Consider the following 27003-nt stretch of genomic DNA (forward strand, 5'->3'; position numbering starts at 1 on the left):
CTGAAAGAAATCAGTATTAATAGGGAAATGGCGTTGGGGAAATTGATGGGATTGAAGGTCAATAAATCCCCAGGGCCTGATAATCTACATCCCAGAGTACTTAAGGAAGTGGCCCTAGAAATAGTGGATGCATTGGTGGTCATCTTCCGAGATTCTATAGACTCTGGAACAGTTACTACAGATTGGAGGCTAGCTAATGTAACCCCACTATTCAAAAAGGGAGGTAGAGAGAAAACAGGGAATTATAGACCAGTCAGCCTGATGTCGGTAGTGGGGAAAATTCTAGAGTCCATTATAAAAGATTTAATAGCTGAGCACTTGGAAAACAGTGGCAGAACTGGACAGAGTCAGCATGGATTTACGAAAGGGAAATCATGTTTGACAAATCTACTGAAATTTTGAGGATGTAACTAGTAGAGTTGATGAGGGGGAGCCAGTGGACGTGGTTTATTTGGATTTTCAGAAGGCTTTTGACAAAGTCTCACATAAGAGATTAGCGTGTAAACTTAAAGCGCATGGGATTGGGGGTAGTGCATTGAGATGGACAGAAAACTGGTTGGCAGATAGGAAACAAAGAGTAGGATTAAACGGGTCTTTTTCCAAATGGGGCAGTGACTACTGGAGTACCGGAGGGATCGGTGCTGGGACCACAGCCATTCACAATATATATTGATTTAGATGAGGGAACTAAATGAGACTTATAAAAGAGGCAAATGCACATGGGATACAGGGTAATTTAATAAGGTGGATTCAAAATTGGCTTAGTTGTAGGAGACAGAGGATGATGACAGAAGGATGCTTTAGTGACTGGAAGCCAGTGTCTAGTGGCGTACAACAGGGATCTGTGCTCAGTCCCCTATTATTTGTCATTTATATAAATGACATAGATGACTATGTGGGGGATAGGATTAGTAAGTTTGCGGATGACACAAAGATTGGCCAGGTGGTTAACTGTGAGGTTGAGTGTCTTGGGCTACAGGGAGATATAGACGGGATGGTCAAATGGGCAGATAAGTGGCAGATGGAATTTAACCCTGAAAAGTGAGAGGTGATACACTTTGGAAGGAGTATTTTGACAAGGAAGTATTCAATGAACTGCATGACACTAGGAGGTTCTGAGGAACAAAGGGACCTTGGCATGTGTGTCCAAGGTCTCTGAATGCAGAGGGGCATGTTAGTGGGGTGGTGAAAAAAGGCATATGGGACACTAGCCTTTATCAATCCAGGCATAGATTACAAAAGTAGGGAGGTCAAGTTGGAGTCGTATAGAACCTTGGTGAGGCCACAGCTGGAGCATTGTGTGCAGTTCTGGTCGCCACATTATAGGAAGGATGTGATTGCACTGGAGGGGGTGCAGAGGAGATTCACCAGGATGTTGCCTGGGATGAAACATTTAAGTTATGACGAGAGGTTGGATAGACTTGGGTTGTTTTCGTTGGAGCAGAGAAGACTGAGGGGCGACTTGATCGAGGTGTATAAGATTATGAGGGGCATGGACAGGATGGATGGGGAGCAGCTGTTCCCCTTAACTGAAGGGTCAGTCACAGGGGGTCCTAAGTTCAAGGTGACGTGCAGGAGGTTTAGGAGGGATGTGAGGAAAAACTTTTTTACCCAGAGAGTGGTGACAGTCTGGAATGCACTGCCTGGGAGGGTGGTGGAGGTGGGTTGCCTCACATCCTTTAAAAAGTACCTGGATGAGCAGTTGGCAAGACATAACATTCAAGGCTATGGGTCAAGTGCTGGTAAATAGGATTAGGTAGGTAGGTCAGGTATTTCTCACGTGTCGGTGCAGACTTGATGGGCCGAAGGGCCTCTTCTGCACTGTCATTCTGTGAATATCTCCAAATTTGCAGATGACACAAAGCTGGGTGGGAGGGTGAGCTGTGAAGAGGATGCAGAGATGTTTCAGTGTGATTTGGACAAGCTGAGTGAGTGGCCAATTGCATGGCAGATGCAGTATATTGGGTTAAATGCGTGTTTATCCACTTTGGCAGCAAAAACAGGAAAGCAAATTATTAACTGAATGGCAATGAATTGAGAGGGGAGTGTACAACTAGACCTGGGTGTCCTCGTATACCAGTCGCTGAAGGTAAGCATGCAGGTGGTAAAGGGGGCAAATGGTATTTTGGCCTTCATAACCAGAGGATGCGAGTACAGGAGCAGGGATGTCTTGCTGCAATTATACAGGGCCTTGGTGAGACCACACCTGGAATATTGTATACAGTTTTGGTTTCCTTATCTGAGGAAGGATGTACTTGCTATAGAGGGAGTGCAGCGAAGGTCTACCCAACTGATTCCTCGGATGGTGGGACTGACATGAGAAGAGATTGAGTTGGTTAGGATTATATTCGCTGGAGTTCAGAATAATGAGGGGGAATCTCATAGAAACCTATAAAATTCTAACAGGACTAGACAGGGTAGATGCGGGAAGGATGTTCCCGATGGTGGGGGAGTTCAGAACCAGGGGTCACAGTGAGGATAGCGGCTAGGCCATTTAGGACTGAGATGAGAAGAAACTTCTTCACCCAGAGAGTGGTGAGACTGTGGGATACACTAGCACAGAAAGCAGTTGAGGCCAAAACATTGTATGTATTGAATAAGTTAAATATAGCTCTTAGGGCGAAAGGGACCAAAGGATATGGGGAGAAAGCGGGAACAATTTAACATTCGTTTACTGTATTTATCTTAAAGTAGGGTTTTTTTTCTCAACTAGAAGCATAACAGGGCAGCTCAGTCCCATGTTATGTACCGCCTGCAACATGTGGGAAATCCTTATCGCTCCTTGTGCTCTGACTGACCATGTGTGCAGGAAGTGGCACCAGCTGCAGCTACTTGAGCTCTGAGCACTGAGGTGCATCTGCAAGGCTGAGAGTTTCATGGATAGCATGTTTTTAGATGTGGTCACCCCACAGCTAACGGAAGTGAAGACAGAGAGGGAATGGGTGACCATCAGTCGGAAAAAAGGTGTCAGGCAGGTAGTCAGGAAATCCCTAGGGTGCATCTTGCTTGAGAACCGTTTTTCTGTGTTGGAAAACGATGAGAATGACGGTTCCTCTGGGGAGTACAGCCACGCTCATGGCACTGGCTCAGCTGCACAGTGGGGGAGGAAAAAGAGGGAAAGAGCAATAGTGTTTGGAGACTCGATAGTAAGGGGAACAGACAGGCCTTTCTGCGGCTGGAGATGTGACTCCGAGATAATATGTTACCTCCCCGGTGCCAGGGTCAAGGATGTCATTGGCTGCAGGGCATTCTAAAGGAGGAGGGCAAACAGACAGAGATCGTGGTACACATTGGTACCAGCAACATAGGTAGAAAGAGGGATGAGGTCCTGCAAGTAGATTTAGGGAGCTGGGAAACAGATTAATAAACAGGACCTCAAATTTGGTAATCTCTGGATTACTTCCAGTGCCATGTGCGAGTGAGTATAGAAATAGGAGGTTAGTCCAGATGAATGCATGGCTGGAGAGATGGTGCAAGAGGGAGGACTTTAGATTTCTGGACCATTTGGACCAGTTCTGGGGTGGTGGGACCTGTACAAGGCGGATGTGTTGCACCTGAACCGGAATGGGACCAATATCCTTGCGGAGAGGTTTGCTGGTGCTGTTGGGGAGGGCTTAAACTAACTTGGCAGGGGGATGGGATCCTGAGAGGAGGTTCAGTAGGGGGAGATGCACAGCCAAAATTAGAAGAGAGAGCAAGTGAGTGCGGAAGGCATAGAAATTGCAGGCCAGTTAAGGCACAAGGGAGTTTGGCAAGGTTGGATGGTATTGATTTTAATGCACAGAGTCTGACGAATAAGCCAGATGAGTTGAGCGCATAAATTAACACATGGAAGTATGATGTCATTGCTGTCACAGAGACATGGTTGAGAAAGGGGCAGGATTCGCAGCTCAATACTCCAGGATATAGGGTCTTCAGGTGAGACAGGGAAGGAGGTAAAAGAGAAGGGGGTTTATATTGATCAAGGAATCAATTACAGCAGTAAGGAGGGATGACATCTTAGAAGGCTCCTCAAATGAAGCCATATGGGTAGAACTGAGAAACAAAAAAGGAGCAATCAGATTTCTGGGAGTGTACTACAGGCCCCTAAAACAGTCAGAGAAATAGAAGAGCAGATATGTCGGCAAATTTCAGAGTAGTGTCAAAATAATAGGGTAGTAATAGTGGGGGATTTCAACTTACTCAACATTAACTGGGTTAGTCATAGTATGATAGGTTGAGAGGGAGTGGAATTCTTAAAATGTATCCAGGAGAGCTTTTTAAGTCAGTACGTAGAAGGCCCTGCAAGAGAGGGGGCAGTCCTGGACTTAATTTTAGGGAATGAAGCTGGGTAAGTGGTAGAGGTATCAGTGGGGGAGCATTTTGCAGATAGTGATCATAACTCCGTTAGATTCAAGGTTGTTATGGAAATAGACAAGGTTGGGCCAGAAATCAGAGTTCTAAATTAGGGGAAGGCTGATTTTAATAAGATATAATTTGGCCAGCGTGGATTGGGAGCAGCTACTTTTACTTTTTGTCAGTGTACACAAGTAAGAGGGATGACGTGGGTATGGAAATCAGGCAGAAGGACTGTGATATAAGTGAAGAAATTAGCATAGAAAGGGAGGAGGTTCTAAGTGGTCAGGCAGGTTTAAAAGTAGATAAATCTACAGGCCCGGATGAAATGTATCCCAAGCTGTTGAGTGAAGCAAGGGAGGAGATAGCGGGGCGCTGGCAATAATTTTCAATACCTCTGGCTACCGACAAAAAGTATTCATTTAGAACCCTACCCACGTCTTCCAGCTCCACATACAAATTACCATGATGGTCCTTAATGGGCCCTACTCTTTCCCTAGTTATCCTCTTACTCTTAGTGAACTTGTAAAATAACTTTGGATTTTCCTTTATTTTATCTGCCAATGTTTTTTCATGCCCCCTTTTTTGCCCCCCTAATTTCCTTTTTAAGTTCCACCCTACAAATTTTATACTCCTCTAGGGCTTCTGTTGTTTTGAGCCCTCGCTATCTGCCATAAACCTCCCTTTTTCTCTTTATCCAATTCTGTATATCCCTCGACATCCAGGGTTCCCTGGATTTTTTTGGTCCCACCCCTTTGTATTTACTGGAATTTGTTAGCCCTGTACTCTCCCTATTTTCTTCTTCAATAAGTCTTACTGTTCTGGCGAAGATTTACCTAAAAGTAGCTGCTGCCAATCCACGCTGGCCAAATTATATCTTATTAAAATCAGCCTTCCCTCAATTTAGAACTCTGATTTCTGGCCCAACTTTGTCCTTTTCCATAACAACCTTGAATCTAACGGAGTTATGATCACCATCTGCAAAATGCTCCCCCACTGATACTTCTATCACTTACCCGGCTTCATTCCCTAAAATTAAGTCCAGGACCTCCCCCTCTCTTGCAGGGCCTTCTACGTCCTGACTTAAAAAGCTCTCTTGGATGCATTTTAAGAATTCCACTCCCTCTAAACCTATCACACTATGACTAACCTAGTTAATGTTGGGTAAGTTGAAATCCCCCACTATTACTACCCTATTATTTTTACACTACTCTGAAATTTGCCGACATATCTGCTCTTCTATTTCTCTGACTGTTTTAGGGGCCTGTAGTACACTCCCAGAAATCTGATTGCTCCTTTCTTGTTTCTCAGTTCTATCCATATGGCTTCATTTGAGGAGCCTTCTAAGATGTCATTCCTCCTTACTGCTGTAATTGATTCCTTGATTAATATTGCGATACCCCCTCCTCTTTTACCTCCTTCCTTTGTCTTGCCTGAAGACACTGTATCCTGGAATATTGAGCTGCGAATCCTGCCCCTCTCTCAACCATGTCTCTGTGACAGCAATGACATCACACTTCCATGTGTTAATTTGTGCGCTCAACTCATCTGGCTTATTCGTCAGACTCCGTGCATTAAAATCAATACCATCCAACCTTGCCAAACTCCCTTGTGCCTTAACTGGCCTGGAATTTCTATGCCTTCTGCACTCACTTGCTCTCTCTTCTAATTTTGGCTGTGCATCTCCCCCTACTGAACCTCCTCTCAGGATCCCATCCCCCTGCCAAGTTAGTTTAAACCCTCCCCAACAGCACCAGCAAACCTCCCCACAAGGATATTGGTCCTATTCCTGTTCAGGTGCAACACATCTGCCTTGTACAGGTCCCACCACCCCCAGAAATGGTCCCAATGTCCCAGAAATCTAAAGTCCTCCCTCTTGCACCATCTCTCCAGCCATACATTCATCTGGACTAACCTCCTATTTCTATACTCACTCGCACATGGCACTGGAAGTACTCCAGAGATTACTACATTTGAGGTCCTGTTTTTTAATCTGTTTGCTAGCTCCCTAAATTCTACTTGCAGGACCTCATCCCTCTTTCTACCTATTTTGTTGGTACCAATGTGTACCACGATCTCTGTCTGTTTGCCCTCCTCCTTTAGAATCCCCTACAGCCAGTGATGTCCTTGACCCTGGCACCAGGGAGGCAACATATTATCTTGGAGTCACATCTCCAGCCGCAGAAAGGCCTGTCTGTTCCCCTTACTATCGAGTATCCAAACACTATTGCTCTTCCCCTCTTTTTCCTCCCCCACTGTGCAGCTGAGCCAGTGCCATGAGCGTGGCTGTACTCCCCAGAGGAACCGTCACTCTCATCGTTTTCCAACACAAAAAAACGGTTCTCAAGCAAGATGCACCCTAGGGATTTCCTGATTACCTGCCTGACACCTTTCTTCTGACCGACGGTCACCCATTCCCTCTCTGTTTGCACTTCCATTAGCTGTGGGGTGACCACATCTAAAAACATGCTATCCATGAAACTCTCAGCCTCACGGATGCACCTCAGTGCCTCCAGCTGCCGCTCAAGCTCCGAAGCTCGGAGTTCAAGCTCCGAAGCTCGGAGCTCAAGTAGTTGCAGCTGGTGCTACTTCCTGCACACACGGTCGGTCAGAGCACAAGGAGCGATAAGGATTTCCCACATGTTGCAAGCGGTACATAACACGGGACTGGGCTGCCCTATCATGCCTCTAGTTGAAAAAAAAACCTTACTTTAAGTTAAATACGGTAAACAAATGTTAAATTATTTATGTACTTTAAATAAAAATGAGAACCCTTACCTTTCCTTAGCTTAATCCATTTTAAACTGGTGCAAAACTAGAGAAAAACACTTACCCACTACTCACCAATCAGTTCTGACCTTTGTGCTGACAACACTTTTTGAAGCTTCCCTGCACTGGCGCTGGTTCTGATCTCTCCACCGCATTCTCTCGTGATGTCACTCTTGTTATTTTCAACAAGAACTAACTGCAGGACACTCTTCCCAGACTGCTTCACCGTGATGCTGACTGCAGGATACTCTTCCCAGACTGCTTCACCGTGATGCTGACAGCAGGACACTCTTCCCAGCAAAAAGCATAATTTTGGCAGCTGCGGGATTTGAAACCACACTTTCACAGAGACTGGAACTGGAAGCCCATGCTTTGCACCGCTCGGCCACGCCACCAAGGTCAGCTTGGGAAATGTTCTTGCCAGGTTTCAAACTGCTGCTCCATCATTTATGAAGCAAAAATGATCCCCTACCTAAATCCTAAAAGCAAAATTGGAGAATGTGGGCAGCTTCGTGGGTTCAAGTCTCACTGTAGGACTGGGGTATTGACGTCAGGATTGATTCTCAAGTGCATTACTGAGGGTGTGCTGCATTGGTTGGAGCTGACATCTTTTGGATGAGACATTAAACTGAGGCCTTGTCTGCCCTCTCAGGGGAACGCAAAAGATTCCACAGCACTATTTCAAGGAAGAGTAGGAACTTGAAACAAATTTTGCCATGTGGCAATGCCTCATCCAACATGCTGCAACACAGTTGGAAACTGACTGCATAAACTCTGCTGCAGAGAAACGATGAGGTCAGATGCAGAGCGCGCAAAAGCCTGGCTCAAGAACCCACCTTCCTCAGGGCAACTTCTGTCCTGTCTTATCAAAGATCTGTGGCTCCAGGGTTGGTCTGCTGTGACACCAAAGGCACACAAGTCATGACGCTTTGCAAACATCACCCTTCGTTCCAAAGGACTGATAACAACAAAGACGATATAAATGCGAGTATTTCTTATCTAAACACAAGCAACACTTACAAACCGGAACTATCAAGTTTTAACTTCTTTTTTACAAAAAGTACATCTGCTTCTTTTCCCAGTGTGCACCTCACCTAGAAAGATTACAATGCTGACTTGTATCCTCTCAATGCCTTAAAAAGTATATTACTGGCTCAAGGATTGTGGTATGCAAAGCTATTCTCAATGTTTTGCTACTAACTAGCTTGTCTTTGTATAAAGCAAGCCCAACTTTTATTGCTTATCCCTGCATAGTCTGATTTTGATACAGTGAGTGGTTTACTGAGCCACTTCAGAGTGCACTAAAAGTCAAACACATTAATATAGAGACTTAGGCTAGACTGTGCAAGGACAGCAACTAGCCCTTGTTTCGCTATCTTTTTACAAAGTGAATTCAAATTCTGAAACTGCCGTGGTGGGATTTGAACTCATGTTCTCACTAGTTCAGACCTCTGTATTACTCGTTTAACAAATACTGCACCAGCATACAGATGTCTCACTGATGTTATGGAACCTGTGTACACAAATCGGCTGCAACTTTTCACTGCATTACAACAGTTACTGCACTTCAAGAAAGTATTAATTGGCTGTGAAGCTCATCAGGGTCCCTTGAGGTCATTATATAAAATGTAAGTTCTTGTTCCTACCATAAATAGCTGTCAGCCATAAAATTAGAAAATATGACTTAGTACTACAGCTATGGTCCATGGCAGTGGTTCATTTGTAATTTATTTTCAACCCAAATTACTGTACTCTAATATGTCCTATTTAAACATCCCAATAGTTTTAAAACCTATTAATGCTTTTGCTCTCAAATAGCAGTCCACTTAGGTATAAATCAACAAACAAGTATTGAGATTTATAGTAAAACAAAACAATCTACAACCTTTTGGACGGGGGCTGGAAGGTACGTTATCAAAAGATAATTTCCACCACAAACAGCAGCTGCCAGTTGCATGTCCTGCATCCACTATTTTTCCGTAAAACAGAAGACATCTCACATGTACCTCAAAACGGAATGGAAAACTGAAGTTCAGGTTGTGTGCCTTGTTGTGCCAAATCTAGTAAAGAATATGCACTAAAAGATAGTTTGTTACATCCCCAAGAAAGGAGATTCATCTTGGCTCAAGTAAAGCAGGAAATATCCCAAATGAAAATTTTCTCACCAAATTTACACACTCAATCGAAGAGTTGCCAAATTATTATTCTGGCTGTGAAATTTCAGTCAGACTCAGCTAAACTAGACAGTGCAGCAATGGAGAAAAACTGCATTATATCAGTTAGATAGCTGGAAGCAATTGTTCCTCAGAATCCACTGCATGTCACAACATGTGACTTGCTTTCAATAAAGCTTTAACATAACAGCTTAAGAAATAGGAGCAGGAGAAGGCCATTCAGCCCCTCGAGCCTGCTCTGCCAGTCAATAAGATCATGGCTGATCTGATGTGGCCCGAACTCCACTTATCTGCCTGTTCCCCATAATCTTTGACTCCTTTGTCAATGGAAAAATCTGTTTAACTTAGTCTTGAATATATCCAATGACCCAGTCTCCACTGCTCACTGGGAGAAAGAATTCCAAAGATTAATGACCCTCAGATGAAATTCCTCCTCACTACAGTCTTAAATGGGAGACCCTTTATTTTGAAACTTTGTCCCCTGGTTCTTGATTCCCCAAGAGAGAAAACATCCTCAGCACCTACCCTGTCAAGGCCCCTCAGAACCTTATATACTTCAATAAGATCACCTCTCATTCTTCTGAACTGCAATGAGTATATGCCCAACTTACTCAACCTTTCCTCATAAGACAACCCCTTCACCCCAGGAAGCAGCCTAGTGAACCTTCTTTGAACTGCCTTCAATGGAAGTCTGTTCCCCCTTAAGTAAGATGGCCAAAACTGCACAGTACTCTTGGTGTGTACAGCTTTCTGTATCCACCAAACCAGAAAATCCAAAAGCTGTGGCACTAAACTGCATATCACAAGGTTGCTGCACTTGTGCATAACCAATATATACTCCCCGTACTTGGATACTTGGCTTTCTGAAAATCAGATTATGCTGTGGTATATATGTATGCCCTGACAGTCTACACATGTTGTGGTATTCCCAGCTTTGGAGGAGCTTAGTGAGTAACAAATTATAACTCAGTCAATTTCAGACACTCAGCACAATAAGTCAGATGTTACTATGAAATATAAAGTACAAGTCCCAACATCCTGTTGCTCACCCTGTTATTGTACTTTACAAAGAATTTAGAGTACAGAAAACAGTCAATCGGCTCAATGAGTCAAGGCTGGAGTTTTGCTCCACACGAGCCTCGTACTCGATACTTTTGATATTTCTGTTTCATATTTTGATTAAACATCACAAAATATTGTTATTAAATTTTCAGATTCTGTAATTGCATATAACCGCTGCAATCATAGTTGGACCAAGTTTGTACAGTTAATCACATTTATTAAATACTTCAGTTTCCAGCTATGCACTATACATGGAATGGAAATCTGAATAATGCCTTGAGCAGATACACACACACACTTAGCTGACATTTCGGTAGCTTTAACAGGACTAATAGCATTAATAATTTTAAATGTTTCCAATTTTGACTCTGTACTTAAAAGGTCATGTTATACACAATACTGGACATTATCAGGAGAAAGCATCCCTGAATACAGTTCTAGTCATTATTCCAAACATTGTTTTGACCATGGGGGGATTTTATGCATTGCCTGTTGAGAATAAACGTGGAGCTGCATTTATTGACTGTGGCTCTCTCGCCCTTTCAAAATTCTGGTTTAAATTCTTTCCAAAGAGATTTTCTCATCAATCCAAAAAGCAAGCTTTAGGAAGTCAATTCAATCATTGCTTTGGTTTTCATAGTTTATAAAAATAAGGTACAAGATTCCTTCCTGCATGTACTACATGCCTACAATCCATATAATCAATGATATTAAGACAAGATGTGAAATAATAGATTTTCTATAAACTGAGCTTCCATTTTAGAATGAGATTCTTTACTTGATGGTTTCACAGGGGCATTCACTGTGTTGTATAGCTACTGAACTTGGGACCAAGAAACATTGATATGAGTTCCTGCTACAGATTGGTAGGTAAATTTAATAGTTCTAATACAGTTGCACAACAAAAGCTCTACCCATGCTTGTATCCCAGAACAGTTGCTGAACTGCAGGTTACCTACGCTAAGCAGACATCCTCCTAGGAAAATAAATGGCCCAAAATCAGCTTAGAATGAGCATATGAACTCCAATTTGAACTCGGCTCTTCAGCTGAGATATCTGGAGCTTGGTCAATCGTTGGTCATTGATTTTGCTCTGAACACTGCACTTGAAAGCCTGCTGCAATCTCATAGCTTAGCTGTTCATACCCCTGTCTTCTCTACTCCACCATGGTTATGACACAGAAACTGGCCGATATTTAATATAAAAGCATATTGCTTGACATGCACACGTGTATGTGCAGTTTCACAAATTTATTCATTGAACAGCTTTTAAACAGTCATGTTTTTTCTGTAGTTCCTTGTTCACCACCCAAAATTGCCAGATAAGACAGGCAAAAGTGAGCAGGAGGCAGCATTCTCCCTCAACATAAAATGGCCACAATTTTTGACGATAGCAATACAATGGCAAATTCAAAAATAAATGACACCAAAACCACATCTTTTTCCCAAATACTAAACTTTAAGAAAATTTAAATAAAGTAATGTTTCCCTCTTTAGCAGTTTACAAACCTTATTTAATTTTCTTTTAAATTCATTCACAAGGTGTGGGCTTCACTGGCTATGCCAGCATTTATTGCCCATCTCTAGTTGCCCTTGAGAGGGTGGTGGTGAGCTGTCTTCTTCAATCGCTGCAGTCTAGGTGCACCCACAGTGCTGCTACAAAGCAAGTTCCAGGATTTTGACCCAGCGACGGTGAAGGAACTGCAATATATTTCCAAGTCAGGATGGTGAGTGACTTGGAGGGGAACTTCCAGGTGGTGGTGTTCCCATCCATCTGCAGCCCTTGTCCTTTTGGTGGTAGTGGTCACGGGTTTGGAACATGCTGTCTGAGGAACCTTGGTGAATTCTTGCAATGCATTTTGTAGATGGTACACACTGCTGCTATTATGTGTCGGTGGTGGAGGGAGTGAATGCTTGTGGATGTGGTGCCAAGCAAGCGGGTTGCTTTGTCCTGGACAGTGTCAAGCTTCTTTAGTGTTGTTGGAGCTGCACTCATCCAGGCAAGTGGAGACTATTCCATCATACTCCTGACTTGAGCCTCATAGAAGGTGGGCAGGCTTTGGGGAGTCAGGTGGTGAGTTACTCCTCGGAAGATTCCTAGCCTCTGACCCACTCTTGCAGCCATAGCATTTATATGGCTAGTCCAGTTCAGTTTCTGGTCAACGGTCACCCTCAGGATGTTGATAGTGGGAAATTCAGTGATGGTAATGCCATTGAAAATCAAGGGGTGATGGTTAGATTCTCTCTTGTTGGAGATGGTCATTGACCTGTATGGCGCGAATGTTACTTGCCACTTGACAGCCCAAGCCGGGATATTGTCCAGGTCTTGCTGCATTTGGACATGGACTGCTTCAGTATCTGAGGAGTCGTAAACATGCTGAATATTGTGTAATCATCAGCAAACAACCCCACTTTTGACCTCATGATGGAAGGAATGGCATTTCAACAACTAATTTAGGTCGAAAGCTTTATGACCATAGACAATACTTTCTTCAAATCAGTGTCTGGTCACTATTCAATTAGCCAGTCGTTCATAGGAATGTCATTTTAATGTCAAACTTCATTCTTTACTGCAACATTCAGCAAAAACTTTGATCACTTCCTAGCTCAGAAATAGAGCATAGGCTAAGAACTCCATCTGGAGACTTGATAGACGAATACTCCATGTCCCAACTGTATTAATAGTTAATTAGCACATTGAAACCTGGATTTGAATCCATCCAAAGCTCTGTAGAGACCAGTAATGTTTTTAACTTTTAGAATCCAAAAACTCAGGTATTCGCTAAAAGAACGAAGCCACAAGGTTCACGGTTTAAACAAAAGATTTTTTACTATACAAAAATCAAAGAACATCAACTATAATGATTACACTATTTTAAACAGTTACATTAAGGATAATAAAAAATACAAACACACAATTACTCACACTGCAAATCAAATGTCTTAACTCAACTTTCCTTCTACACCCATTAGACTTACACCTCAAAACTATCAAGTCAGATACTTATCAAAATTTGGAAGATTAACCACTCGGTTTGGATATTATGTCAACAATTTGTATACGGGCTGAGATTTCTTGGGCCTTCTAACCAGCTCAGGTTAGAACTCTCCTGGTTCACATATTCTTTAACTATGGGATGTTGTATCTAAAACTCACTCTCTCTTCAGTTTGGCCATACCAAAAATTCAACTCACCATTAGAGTCCTTCAATTAACAAGAGTTTTAATTCTTATCGCCAACACCCAGAATTTCAATCTCACACCAGCTTGTGGTTAACTCTCAAAGTGAACTGCTTGAACCAAGAACCACGCCTTGGAGCCTACTCACCCCTATAATTAACTTGATTTTTTTTTCTACTGTTCATCCCTCAAGCAACCTGAGCCCATGATTATTTACTGGAACCCATTTTCTTTTTAAAGAAATAATCAGATCTTAGTTCTTAAAGGGACCATCACCTCACACAAAACATAGGTTTTTTTTTCCCCCAAAAACAGGTGGGTCATCACAGTATGATTCGCAGGGGGGCCTGTTTGGGGAAAGCAAGTAAAGAGGGGAAAATAGAAGGGCAGTTCACACTTCAGATTTCACAATTCTCCATACCTGATATACATTGATCGGTTTCCCCTCCAATGAGGGAACGAACTGGATTTGAACATGAAGATGAGAATTTTAAATTGGAGGTACTGGAGCAACCAGAATCCAAATGCAGGTCAGCAAGCAATTGGAATTTGATGTGGGTTAGACTAGGACAGGGTTTTTGATGAGCGGCAGTTTGGAGTCATGAATAGAAAGTCAGCCAAGAATGGTCGTGTTAAAGGTGACAAAGGCACGATGAAGATTTCAGCAACAGAGGGGCTGAGATGGGAGAAATTGCAGAGCTTGAAATAAGAGAGCCCCTGATATCAGAGGAAATAGGATCAAACACTCAGGGTCAATAATGACAGCAAGCTTGCAAACCATCTGGTTCATTCTGAGACAGGACACAGGAAAGGGAATGAATTGGTTTTGAGTGTATGGAATTTGAGGGGCAAGTGGGGGTGGGGGTGTGTGGAGATTAACTTGATGACTTTTGTCCTCCCAGTGCTTAACCAGAAAAAATGGCTGGTCATCCAGGACTGGATGCACTACAAGCACTAACATCAAAGATAAAGGAGTAAAGAGGAAAAAAAAAAGAGAGAAATGATGGCATTAGAGTTAGGTGTCATTCAGCACACCTCATATCTTGGGATAATATCACCACAGAGCAATATGTAGATGAGAAAGAGGCCAAAGGAAAAATTTGGGAGATTATGGAGATAAAAGTGCAGTGTGATGAAGAGCTAGAGATACCCTAGCTACAACTGGATCGCTAGGAGTGAAACCAAGCATTGACAGTCCCATTGAACTGATTGAACAGGAGAGGTATTGGAGGACAGCTTAGTTGATCACAAAGATTGCAGAAAGGCCAGGAAAGACACATTGTGGACTCAGGATGTGACTTCAATTAGCACTGTTTCAGTGTTGCAAAATATGGAATGCTTCACGAATTTGCTCGTCATCCCTGCACAGGGGCCATGCTAATCTTCTCCATATCATTTCAATTTTAGTATATGTGCTACCAAAGTAAGCACATTAGCACTGTTTCAGAGAATCAAACACAGTTGTAAGATTAAAACAGAAAATGCTGGAAAAACTCAGCAGGTCTGACAGCATTGCTAGAGAGGAAAACAGAACTAATGTTTCGAGTCCGTATCACTCTTCTTTAGGTCGTGGATTTGGGAGGCGACAATGCATTCAAGTACTTTGGAGAGGAGGTCGTGTGGTTGTTTTCATGGACAGGCATTGAGGATGTTTTCTTTTGACGAGGATATAACAAGTGATTTTAAATGGCAGGAGGACAGGACAGAAGGAGAGGGGTATTAGGCAGCAGCAGGGCAGGAAGTTCAATTGAAATAGTAGAGATCAGAAGGTGGGTCTCACATACATGATGATCTGAGAGCTTCTCGAATATTGTTAGAGCTGCACTCAGCCAGACAAGTGGAGAGCATTCCATCACACTTCTGACTTAGGCCTTGCCGATTGTAAACAGGCTTTGGGGACTCAGGATGAGAGTTACTTGCTGGAGAATTCCCAGCCACCCCTCCCCACCTCCCAGAATTTGAAGGTCTGGGATTTCAACATCGGAATGCTGTTGAATGTCAAGGAGAGGTGGTTAGACTCTCTCCCATTGGAGATGGTCATTGCCTGGCACTCAAGTAGCAAATAATGTTCATGCAACACATCAGCCCAACCCTCAATGTTGTCCATGTGGACACTGATAGCTTCAATAACTGATCTGTTGCAAACTGAACTGAACAGCCCAATTTCTGATCTAAAACAAGAAGGTAGGCCATTGATGAAGCAGCTGATGCCTAAGGCTAGGACACCGCCCTGAAAAACTCCTGGAGCAATGTCTTGAGACTGTGATGATTGTCCTTCAACAACCACAACCGTCTCCCTTTGTGCTAAGTATAACTCCAACCAGTGGAGAGTCTCACCCCGATTCCCAATGACTTCAGTTTTATAAAAGCAAAAAAACTGCAGATGCTGGAAATCCAAAACAACAACAAAAATACTTGGAAAAACTGAGCAGGTCTGACAGCATCTGCAGAGAGAAATACAGTTAACGTTTCAAATCCATATGACTCTTCAACAGAACTAAGGAAAAATAGAAAAGAGGTGAAATATAAGCTAGTTTAAGGGGGGGGTGGGACAAGTAGAGCTGGATAGAGGGCCAGTGATAGGTGGAGATTGCCAAAAGATGTCATAGACAAAAGGACAAAGAGGTGTTGACGGTGGCGATATTAGCTAAGAAATGTGCTAATGGTGACATTAAGGGTAGAAAGCAGGACGAGCAAGGGACAGATAGCCCTACTGGGGGTGGGGTGGGGGCAAGGGATCGAAATAGGCTAAAAGGTAGAGATAAAACAATGGATGGAAATACATTTAAAAATAATGGAAATAGATGGGACAAGAAAAATCTATATAAATTATTGGAAAAAGGGGGATCGGAAAGGGGATGGAGATGGAGGAGAGAGCTCATGATCTAAAATTGTGGAATTCAATTTTACTCTGGCTTCTTGATGCCACACTTAGTCAAATGCTGCCTTGATGTCAAGGGCAGTCACTCTCATCTTTGCTCTTCTGTACACATTTGGACCAAAGTTATAATGAGCTCTGGAGCTGACTGGTTGTGGTGGATGCTCAACTGGGCAGCGAGGTTACTGATGATCACTGTCACTATATTGGGTAAGAAGAATGCATTCTGCTAATTATTTTGTGACAATTGTATTGTGACTTCACAAAATGTATGTACGTTTTCAAAAAAAATGCATTTTGCTTAATTATTGAACTATCTTAACTTGAAGAAAACAAGCTCAGGAACCATGCACAATACCCAGCAGCAATTTACAGAAGTATCGACATATAGATTTATTTTGAAGGAAGATATTCCTACATACAACGATACCATGTAAAGTGCTAATTAACTGGTAGGACACCAAACTCAGCAAAGATTTCTTCATTAGCACAATTAGAACCCACTGAGCTGGCTCTAACATCAAACAAATAAGAACCTTTTTACAAACTTCTTACAAGCCAAGCAGGCACAGCTTACCAATAATTTTTCATAATGTTATTAATACCTCATTGTTCAATTGTCTTAATTGAGAATTTGGTATACCCAAGGTTAATCCTATCATTGGACCATAACAGAGGTAATAATTTGTTTGGATAAAATTGCTTCCACTGTTCACTGTTACAAACTAAATGAAAACAAAACTCTGCGACTGATGGAGTAGAAAAGTGGCTTAGGACTCCGACTGTTAGTCGCACGATAGTGACCTCACAGAAGTGATGGGTCTGTTTTCTTAGATGTGATGCCTCCTGAAGCGGCATATCAGGATGCATCATGGGATTAGCCAGGCTTGGCCAAGTTGTTTAAGGGTTGGCAGTATAGGAAAAAAAACTAGAATGCATATGATCTTTTGGACAGGCTCAGAAGCTGATGACTAGTCTGTGGAACAGTCCACGATAAAGCTAAAGGAATGTGACCTTTTGATCAGAATAAAAAAAGCTGATGAATGGTCTTTTGAGTTATACTGCAATAAACCAATAGTTTGACCTCAGGGTCAAGATATGCAGAATATTAAGGGGAGGTGATGGCGTAGTGGTATTGTTGCTGGACTAGTAATCCAGAGACCAGATTACACTCTGGGGACCTGGGTTTGAATCCCACTATGCCAGATGGGGGAATTTGAATTCAATAAAAAATCTGGAACTGAAAATAAAACCAGTCGATTGTTGTAAAAACCCATCTGGTTCACTAATGTCCTTTAGGAAAGGAAATATGCCATCCTTACCTGGTCTCGCTGACATGTGATTCCAAACCCACAGCAATGTAGTTGATTCTCAAATGCCCTCTGAAATGGCCTAGCAAACCACTCAGTTGTATCAAACCGCCACAAAGTCTCAAAAAGGGAATGAAACCGGACGGACCATACAGCATCGGCCTAGGCACCGGAAATGACAACAGCAAACAGCCCTGTTGACCCTGCAAAGTCCTCCTTACTAACATCTGGGGGATAGTGCCAAAACTGGGAGAACTGTCTCACTATCTGTCAGGTATGATTACGTGAGGATGACTTTGTCACCACCATCACCAGAGGTGGAGGCACAGTGGCACAGACTAAAGAGGGAGTTGCTCTGGGAGTCCTCAAGATCGACACCATACCCAGTTTCATGGCATCAGGTCAAACATGGGCAAGGAAACCTCTCCCAGTTGATGAATGAGTGCTCCTCTATGTTGAGCACCAGTTGGAGGAAGCATCGAGGGTGGCAAGGGCACAAAATGTACTCTGGACAGGGGACTTCAATGTCCATCACCAAGAGTGGCTTGGTAGCACCACTACTGACTGAGCTGGCCGAGACCTAAATGACAAAGTTGGTGAAGGAACCAACAAAGGGGAAAAACATACTTGACCGCATCCTCACTGACCTGCCTGCCACAGATGCATTTGTCCATGACAGTATTGGTAGGAATGACTACACAGTCCTTGTGTAGGCAAAGTCCCACCTTCACATTGAGGATACCCTCCATTGTCCTGTGTAGCACTACCACCATGTTGAGTGGGATTGATTTCGAACAGATTTAGCAACTTGAGACTTGGTATCTATGAGGCACTGTGGGCTATCAGCAGCAGCAGAATTATGCTCAAACACAATATGCAACCTCATGGTAATGGTAGAGTGGGGGATGTGCCGGGCCATCAAGCCAGGGGATCAACCCTGGTTCAATGAAGAGTGCAGGAGGGCATGCAGGAGCAGCAGCAGGCATACCCAAAAATTAGGTGTCAACCTGGTGAAGCTACAACACAGGACTACTTGCGTGCCAAACAGCATAAGGAGCAAGTGATAGACAGGGCTAAGCGATCCCACAACCAAAAGATTAGATCTAAGCTCTGCAGTTCTGCCACATCCAGCCGTAAATGGTGGTGGACAATAAAACAACTCACTGGAGGAAATGTCCCCATAAACAATGATGGGTGAACCCAGCACATCAATGCAAAAGATAAGGCTGAAGCATTTGCTATAATCTTCAGCCAGTAGTGCTGAGTGGATGATCCATCTCGGCCTCTTCCGGGGGTCCCCAGCATCACAGATGCCAGTCTTCAGCCAATTCGATTCACTCCAAGTGATCGAGAAATGGCTGAAGGCACTGGATAATGCAAAGACTGTGGGCCCTGACAATATGCTGGCAATAGTACTGAAGACTTGTGCTCCAGAACTTGCCGCACCCCTAGCCAAGCTGTTCCAGTACAGCTACACCACTGGCATCTACCCAGCTATGTGGAAAATTGCCCACGTGTCCTGTACACAAAAAGCAGGACAAATCCAACCCGGCCAATTACCGCTCCATCAGTCGACTCTGGATCATCAGTAAAGTAATGGAGGAGGTCATCAACAGCACTATCAAGTGGCACTTGCTTAGCAATAACCTGCTCACTGATGCACAGTTTGGGTTCCACCAGGATCACTCAGCTCCTGACCTCATTACAGCCTTGGTTCAAACATAGACAGAAGAGCTGAGCTGCTGAGGTGAGATGTGAATGACTGCCCTTGACATCAAGGCCACATTGGACCAAGAGTGGCATCAAGGAGCCCTAGCAAAAGTGGAGTCAATAGGCATTGGGGGGAAACTTTCCACTGGTTGGAGTCATACCCAGCACAAAGGAAGATGGTTATGGTTGTTGGAGGTCAGTCATCTCAGTTCCAGGGCATCACTGCAGGACTTCCTCAGGGTAGTGTCCTCAGCCCAACCATCTTCAGCTGCTTCATCAATGACTTCCTTCATCATAAGGTCAGAATTGAGGATGTTCGCTGATGATTGCACAATGTTCAGCACCATTCGCAAATCCTCAAATATTGAAGCAGTACCAAATGCAGCAAGACCTGGACAATATCCAGGCTTGGGCTGACAAGTGGCAAGTAACATTCACGCCACACAAGTGTCAGACAATGTCCATCTCCAACAAGAATGAATCCAACCATAGCCCCTTGATGTTCAATGGCATTACCATCACTGAATCTCCCACTATCAACATCCTGGGGGTTACCATTGACCAGAAACTGAACTGGACTCACCATATAAACATTGTGGCTACAAGAGCAGGTCAGAGGCTAGGACTCGTGTGACAAGTCACTCACCTCCTGACTCCCCAAAGCCTGTCCACCATCTACAAGGCATAAGGAACATGATGGAATACTCTCTATTTGCCTGGATGAGTGCAACTCCCACAACACTGAAGAAGCTTGACAGGACAAAGCAGCCCACTTCATTGGCACCGCATCCACAAACATTCACTCCCTCCACCACTGACACACAATAGCAGCAGTGTGTACAAGATGTACTTCAGGAATTCAAAAAGGCTCCTTAGACAGCACCTTCTTAACCCACGACCACTACCACCTAGAAGGCCAAGGGCAGCGGATAGTTGGGAATACCACCACCTGGAAGTTCCCCTCCAAGTCACTCACCACCATGACGTTGCCGTTCCTTCACTGTCACTAGGTCAAAATCTTGGAACTCCCTTCCTAACTGCACTGTGGGTGTACCTACATCACATGGACTGCAGCAGTTCAAAGCAGCAGCTTACCACCACTTTCTCAAGGGCAACTCAGGATGGACCATAAAAGCCCACATCCTGTGAATGATCAAAAAAATGCTAGACACTGCTTTTCTATCTTGACATTTCACCATAAAGTACACATTTTGGAACTGTGATAAAAGTATAATAATTTTCATAATATTTTTCTAGTTTATTGTAAAGTAGGTTTATGGGGTTAAGTATAGTTGGGTCTGTATGTGTGTCATTTACTTACTGCAAGTAAACTGCATGCTTGAAATCATCAAAAGAAACTTGGTGTTTGACATACAAATGAGTAAATATGAATGCTGGCTTAGCATATAAGGTGTGAAGGGAATTTGCATTTTTAGATAAAATGAAGGGATATTTGGAAGGGATCTTAGTGTGCTTACAACTAGCCAGATAAGCAAGGCTAAGGAATGCATTTATTTTTCCCCAAAGGTTACTGGCAATATGTAGTGGCATCATGAAAGTTTTTATGTTATGAAGTAACAGCTTCAAAGACATATGGAACAATAGAATTTACATATTAAAAAGACAGAAACATATATAAAGGAGAATGAAAGGCTGTGTTAGAAGTGCATGTAAGATCTAACAGGGGTGTGTGAAGTAGGCTTAAATGAAGCCTCCAGCATTTGCGCATAAGTCTGCTATACAACAAAACTGAAGTTGGGGGAAAGCCATTTGAAATTCCACTGTCCAGAGTATTGTGTTAACTTGCTGAGTTTGTTTCAACTCTATAATCTATTTTGGACTGGTGCCTTAAAAGGGGACGTAACTGGGGGTCAGGTTAATTAGGAATTTTACGAGTTATTATATTGTAATTTTATGTATGTGCTTGAAATATTTTATGTTTTGTTAATAAATATTTTAATTTTTTCAAAATATCTAAAGGTCTTCATGGACTTATTACTTCCGAATTCAGTGCACACATCTCATAATAAATACAAATTGCAAAATTGTTGCGATAGCGCCACCAAGCTTCCCTTGTAGATTTGGTCCACCAGGCACGTGTCACCTGTCACATCATAACCAACGGGGCCTCTCTGAGGATATTTGAAATTCCTCTATTGGCTTGGAGTTAGTGAATCTTAAGGTTATGGAGTACGAAAAGCACATTCATTCAACTCCTGAATTCAAAGTGGTGAGACTGCAAAAACGGCTGTATCCATGGCTAAAACTTTTTTGGAAGTAGAAGATATAACTCTGATTGGGTTACAAAAAGTATCGAAGGCTAAGTTAACAGAATTGGCAGGTAAGTTGCAGTTGACGTTACTTGGAGGGGCAAAGAAAGGAGATATAACTGAAGTGATAGCACAGCATTTTAAGTTGGAAGTGATATTTGACACTAGTGAGTCACAGCTGGAGGTAGTGAGACTTCAGTTACAAATGCAGAAGCTTGAATTTGAACAAGCAATGGAAAACGAAAAAGCGACCAGAGACAAAAAAAAGGGCAGAGAAAGAGAACAAGAGTCTTTCAAAGGGAAATGGAAATGCAAAAATCCAACCTCCAGAGGGAGAAATTAGCAATGGAGGAGGGGGAAAAGGAAAGGCAGATCAGAACTATCCCAAGGTGACAGGCCAGGAAGAGCCGCACCAGGAGGCAGGCAGGTCAGAGCTACCAGAGTGCACCCAGATGCAAGGTACCTTTAGCCGTGAGCCGCCAGTAGATGGGTTAGGACTGTCCCATGGCCATGGGCTTGGTAGACTCTCACCAATAAACCGGCAGATCAGAACTGCCAAAGTGCAGGCCAGAGGCAAGGTACCGTATCACATGTCTGGACTAGATGAAAATTTCTACAGACTGGAAGCGTTGATAACTACATTTTTTTTTAAACAGATTCAAAAAACTGAATGAAAATGACAAAGCAAGGATGGGATCCAGAGAACTACTCAGCTAAACAGAAAGGGTGATGGGATGCTCAGGCTAAGAGGAGAAAGGTATGATTATTATCAGCAGCTATTTAGGACTAAGTAAACATGTAAAAACTCAGATTGTGAAGAAACAAAATAAGTGCAATACAGGTGCCAGGATCAAGACTTGCATTCCCAGTCAGTATGGATGACATTGAATGGGGAGAACTGAGAAAAGAGGTTGCAGAATGTGCTAGCTGAGATAATGATTGGGACTGGGAGCAGACACCAGAGTATTATACCATGGCTCCCTCAGCCCCGCTTGAGACAGAGATGAAAGAGCCAATGGCCATGGCCCCCACTGTACACGGACAACAGCGGGACAGTTAGGGAACACCCAAACGACAGTAAAGTCGGTTCCTTTTACCCTAGCTGAGACACAACTGCTGTCCAGGGACCTACCTACCCCTAGACAAAACCATGCAAATACTGATTTCTGGAACAAGTTGGAGGAAATACTCGATATCTACTCACACCACCCTGAGGACATACAGGTCCTCATAAGATCTAAAGTGCCCCGTCAGATTTGACTACAAACAAACAATGTAGTTACCAGCGGGAGGGAGGTGGGCATGACACAAAACCAAGGCGAAGGTCCCTTTGAATATGCTGGAAGAAAATGCACTGCCTATAAGTGAAAAATTTTAGAAACAAATCACATCAGTTTAGAATGCTGAGTTTCTGTGTTGAATTTAATAAAGCAATATAGTTTGTTCCAAAATACAAAGATAAGATTGTGGTCTTGAAGTTTGGCAGCAATCCAATTTGAACTTTTCAAAACAGATGAGTTAAAAATGAACTGCTAAAATCACGTGAGTCAAGTAATTGTTAAAGGAGGGTGTTGTTCGCAAACATCAAACATATTTTTAAAATCTCTGCAAAGCAATCTTGTCAACACCGAAATGCCCTGGTGTGTGGTTGCAACTGATTGTGCTACCTGGTCTATAAGGGTTAGCAAACCCATAGCGATGACTGGGAGGTTATTTTACATACTAGACATACATTGGTGGAACTGTTAAACATCAGTAGATTAAAGACAGTCTTAGACAGCAGGAGCACATCCTGATGAGACTGCGGGTGACTTCTAACCAAGTGACCAGACTAACCCTGTTCAAAATAATGATCTGACAAGCCATGTGGCTGCTCAAGAGCACTTGTACAGGCAGTGAGGACATAGGGCCAGCTTGGGAAAGGATTAAATGAATCAAGCAGTTGCATAAGCAATTGCATGACCTGAGACAGGAGGTTAGGGACTAGCAGATTACCAGGAATATGGAAATGGATATGGCAGGAGAAATGGACAGACTGCCAGAAGTAGGGGATCAAGTGGTGGTCTGAGCTCTGCCCATAAAACCAGGTTTATCATCCCACTGACAAGGTTCTTACAAGGTCCTGATAATTAGTTATAAAAATAATGAGATAAAAACAAAAAACTGCGGATGCTGGAAATCCAAAACAAAAACAGAATTACCTGGAAAAACTCAGCAAGTCTGGCAGCATCGGCTGAGAAGAAAAGAGTTGACGTTTCGAGTCCTCATGACCCTTCAACAGTCTGTTATGCCCTCTCTTACAGGGACACGAATACCTTAATATTGCTAATATGTTTGATGGCCACGATTAGCTTCAGCATAGTAGAAACCAAGACAGTCAACCAAGGGACCCAACCAAGCCTGTTCTACAAGAGCTTGAGTGACGTCAACTGTCATTAAGGGCAATTAAATATCAGCATTAACAAACAAGTATACCTAAAAATGTATCCCACGACACATGGGAGTGGAACAAAAGCGCCATGTAAAGTACCCTTGGAATCTCCTGAGTAAAGGAAGCAAAGAAAAAGAGACATGTCTGACCCTCCCTGACAAAGTATCAAGTGTCAGGGATAAATGTTTCGATATTGAATGTGTACCAAATATAACGACTGACAGCACCACCTCAGATTCCCGAAGTACCAACCTAATGGACTGGGGAATGTGTCCCAGAGATGGCATAAGGGAGTTTTGGAGAGACACTCCCACGACCACCTACATGACTCCAGTAACAACAACCCCCGAGACAGCATTTCAACTAACTGTGGAGCTCTTAAAGGCCAATATAGCCCATGATTTAAAGGAGGACTTACTGACAAACCTGCTTCCCGAGGGGAAGCGAATCCCAAAGCTGCAAGATCTACTAGAATTGCGGAAAGAGGCCCAGGCAGCAATGAAGCAACATCACTGAATTCAACACAAGTCGTGCAACTGGAGAAAGGACATGAAAACCAAACTGGAGGGCATACCATGGTGGTGGGCAATTTGGGACTGGAGTATTCAGGTGGACATTCATCCTCAGATCAGAATTACCTCTTATATATACTGGAGGGGGTACAACACCAGAACTGAGCCATTGCTAGACCAATAACTAAAGCACTACACAAGCCTGGGGAGAAGTAGCATAAATTACATGTAGTTTAGAAAAAGATGACTATGCAAATCTAACCCCCTGCCTGGCCAGTAGTGATGGGAGGAGGAGCACAGGATTAGTTTGGCGGTAATCAGCCATCTTGGGGGTTAATAGCCAAGGACCAAAAAAGGGGGTACTGAAGAGGCATTTCAGGATGCATCATAGATTCCCCAGGCTTGGCCAAGTTGCAGATAAGTTTTTAAGTGTTAGCAGTTTAGAATAGAAACTAGAATACATGTGATCTTTTGGTCCAGCCCAGAAGCTGATGGCTAGCTTATGAAGCAGTCCATGATAAAGCTAAAGGAATGTGACCTTTAGGTCAGGATAAAATAAGTTGATGAATGGTCTATGAGTTATACTGCAATAAACTGATAGCTTGACCTCAGGGTTAAGATATGCAGAATGCTAGACAGTGCAGTGAAACGTCAGGATAGATAAGCAAAGTACATTTTTTGGAACATCATTTGTGCTAACGGTCAGGTTATCCTGTGATTGTTTTACAAATTCCTCTGGAACTGCAGAGGTGACGAATAGGTCATTCCACGTTTATGCTGTAAACTAAATTTGTAATTAAGGATGTAACAATTTGACATACAAGATAAGAACATTGTGGGTTAATAACGATTTACCAAGAAGACAGTATAAATATCTGACTGAAACTGTGTAACTTCGAATTGCTTTTTAGAGCATTTTGAAAGAGCATTCCCCACCTGTGAACACTTGTACTAAATAAAGTACCACTGCTGAATCTACCTACAGTCGACTGTGTTGAGTGTCTTTCAGATGCTCCACCAAGGCTCCTGAGACAGCACCTTCCAAACCCACAACCGCTACCATCTAGAAAGACAAAGGCAGCGGACACATGGGAGCACCACCACCTGGAAAGTTCCCCTCCAAGCCACTCACCATCCTGACTTGGAAATATTTCGCCATTTCTACACTGTTATTGGGTCAAAATCCTGGAACTCCCTCCCAAACAGCACTGTGGGTGTACCTACATCACGTGGATTGCAGCGGTTCAAGGCGGCAGCTCACCACCACCTTCTCAAGGGCAATTAGGGATAGGCAATAAGCGCTGGCCTAGCCAGCAACACTCACACCTCATTAACTAATAATAAAAACAACCTCACACAGCCAAATTCGCAACATAGTCTAGACCCTCACAGCAACATCAACTAATTCTGGCAGTAACAGAGTAACAAAAACTGATGAAAATATGCCTCAATAAGTCAACACTCAAAAGGAGAAAAAAGGGCAAGTTTTTTTTCCTTGCTTTTTCACTCATCAGTAGCCTAGAACACAAAGCTAAACCAACCAATTTCTCATCTTCGTTGAGAGACTTGCTGCCCAACAGAACACTCTTCGCCAATTGAGGTGCAAAGCAAATTTTTTTTCAAACCTTAAATCTGGGCAGTTTGGCTGCATTACCAAGTAAATGCCCCTAATTTTGCAAAGCTCCTTATCCCATCAAGACAGGTCACAAGGATAACTGGTGTAGGACATAAAATTGTCACCAGTGCTGAAGGTGACAATTCTGTTTTCATTGGGTAGGCACTGTGCATTATTTCAGCAGTACAGGAAGCTTTACACAAATTACAGACATCTGGTACACCACCAGCTGACTGAAAAGGAAAATATACTCTGATCCTCTACTCAGAGATCTTTCATTTTACTCAGTGCAAGGCTCTCTCAACTCAAAAAAAAACAAAAATGGTATCAGCAAAAGATTCCTAAGCACTGGATAATAAACCTGTTAACTGGGTTTAGAAGGAAATTAATATTGTATACAGGTACAGAAAGTTACAATTTCCTACAGAGAGGAACTTTTGACCTTTGACTTAAAACAAATTCAATAGACAATGCCAAACTATTTCAACAGACAACATCGGATAAGTATAAACTATTTCAAATTGCCTAGTATCTAGAAATCAATGACTGGAGCATCATAATAGAAATACACTCTGTATGACAAGCACAAAGGACAAAATGACAACCTTCCCTGGAGTCAAACTGCAATAAATTAATCAAGCTGAAACAAAAGATGATGCCTGTAACTCCAGGCTGGAAACAACATGTTTGATGGAATAAAAACACAATTTGCAGAACACTGCAAAATAAGAAAACTAACCTACCCAAATCCATCTCAC

General features: G+C 42.9%; 1 protein-coding gene and 1 non-coding gene across 3 annotated transcripts in view; both read right to left on the reverse strand.

The window, feature by feature from the left end:
* ap3b1a (adaptor related protein complex 3 subunit beta 1a) overlaps nucleotides 1–27003 on the reverse strand; it is a 338438-nt gene that overhangs the window by 237464 nt on the left and 73971 nt on the right. The window lies entirely within an intron of this gene.
* On the reverse strand, nucleotides 14844–14950 carry LOC121277519. Its single transcript, XR_005942898.1, has one exon. It is a non-coding gene; the product is annotated as a U6 spliceosomal RNA (small nuclear RNA).

This window comes from Carcharodon carcharias, chromosome 4 (genome assembly GCF_017639515.1).
Source record: "Carcharodon carcharias isolate sCarCar2 chromosome 4, sCarCar2.pri, whole genome shotgun sequence".
Taxonomy (NCBI): Eukaryota; Metazoa; Chordata; class Chondrichthyes; order Lamniformes; family Lamnidae; genus Carcharodon; species Carcharodon carcharias.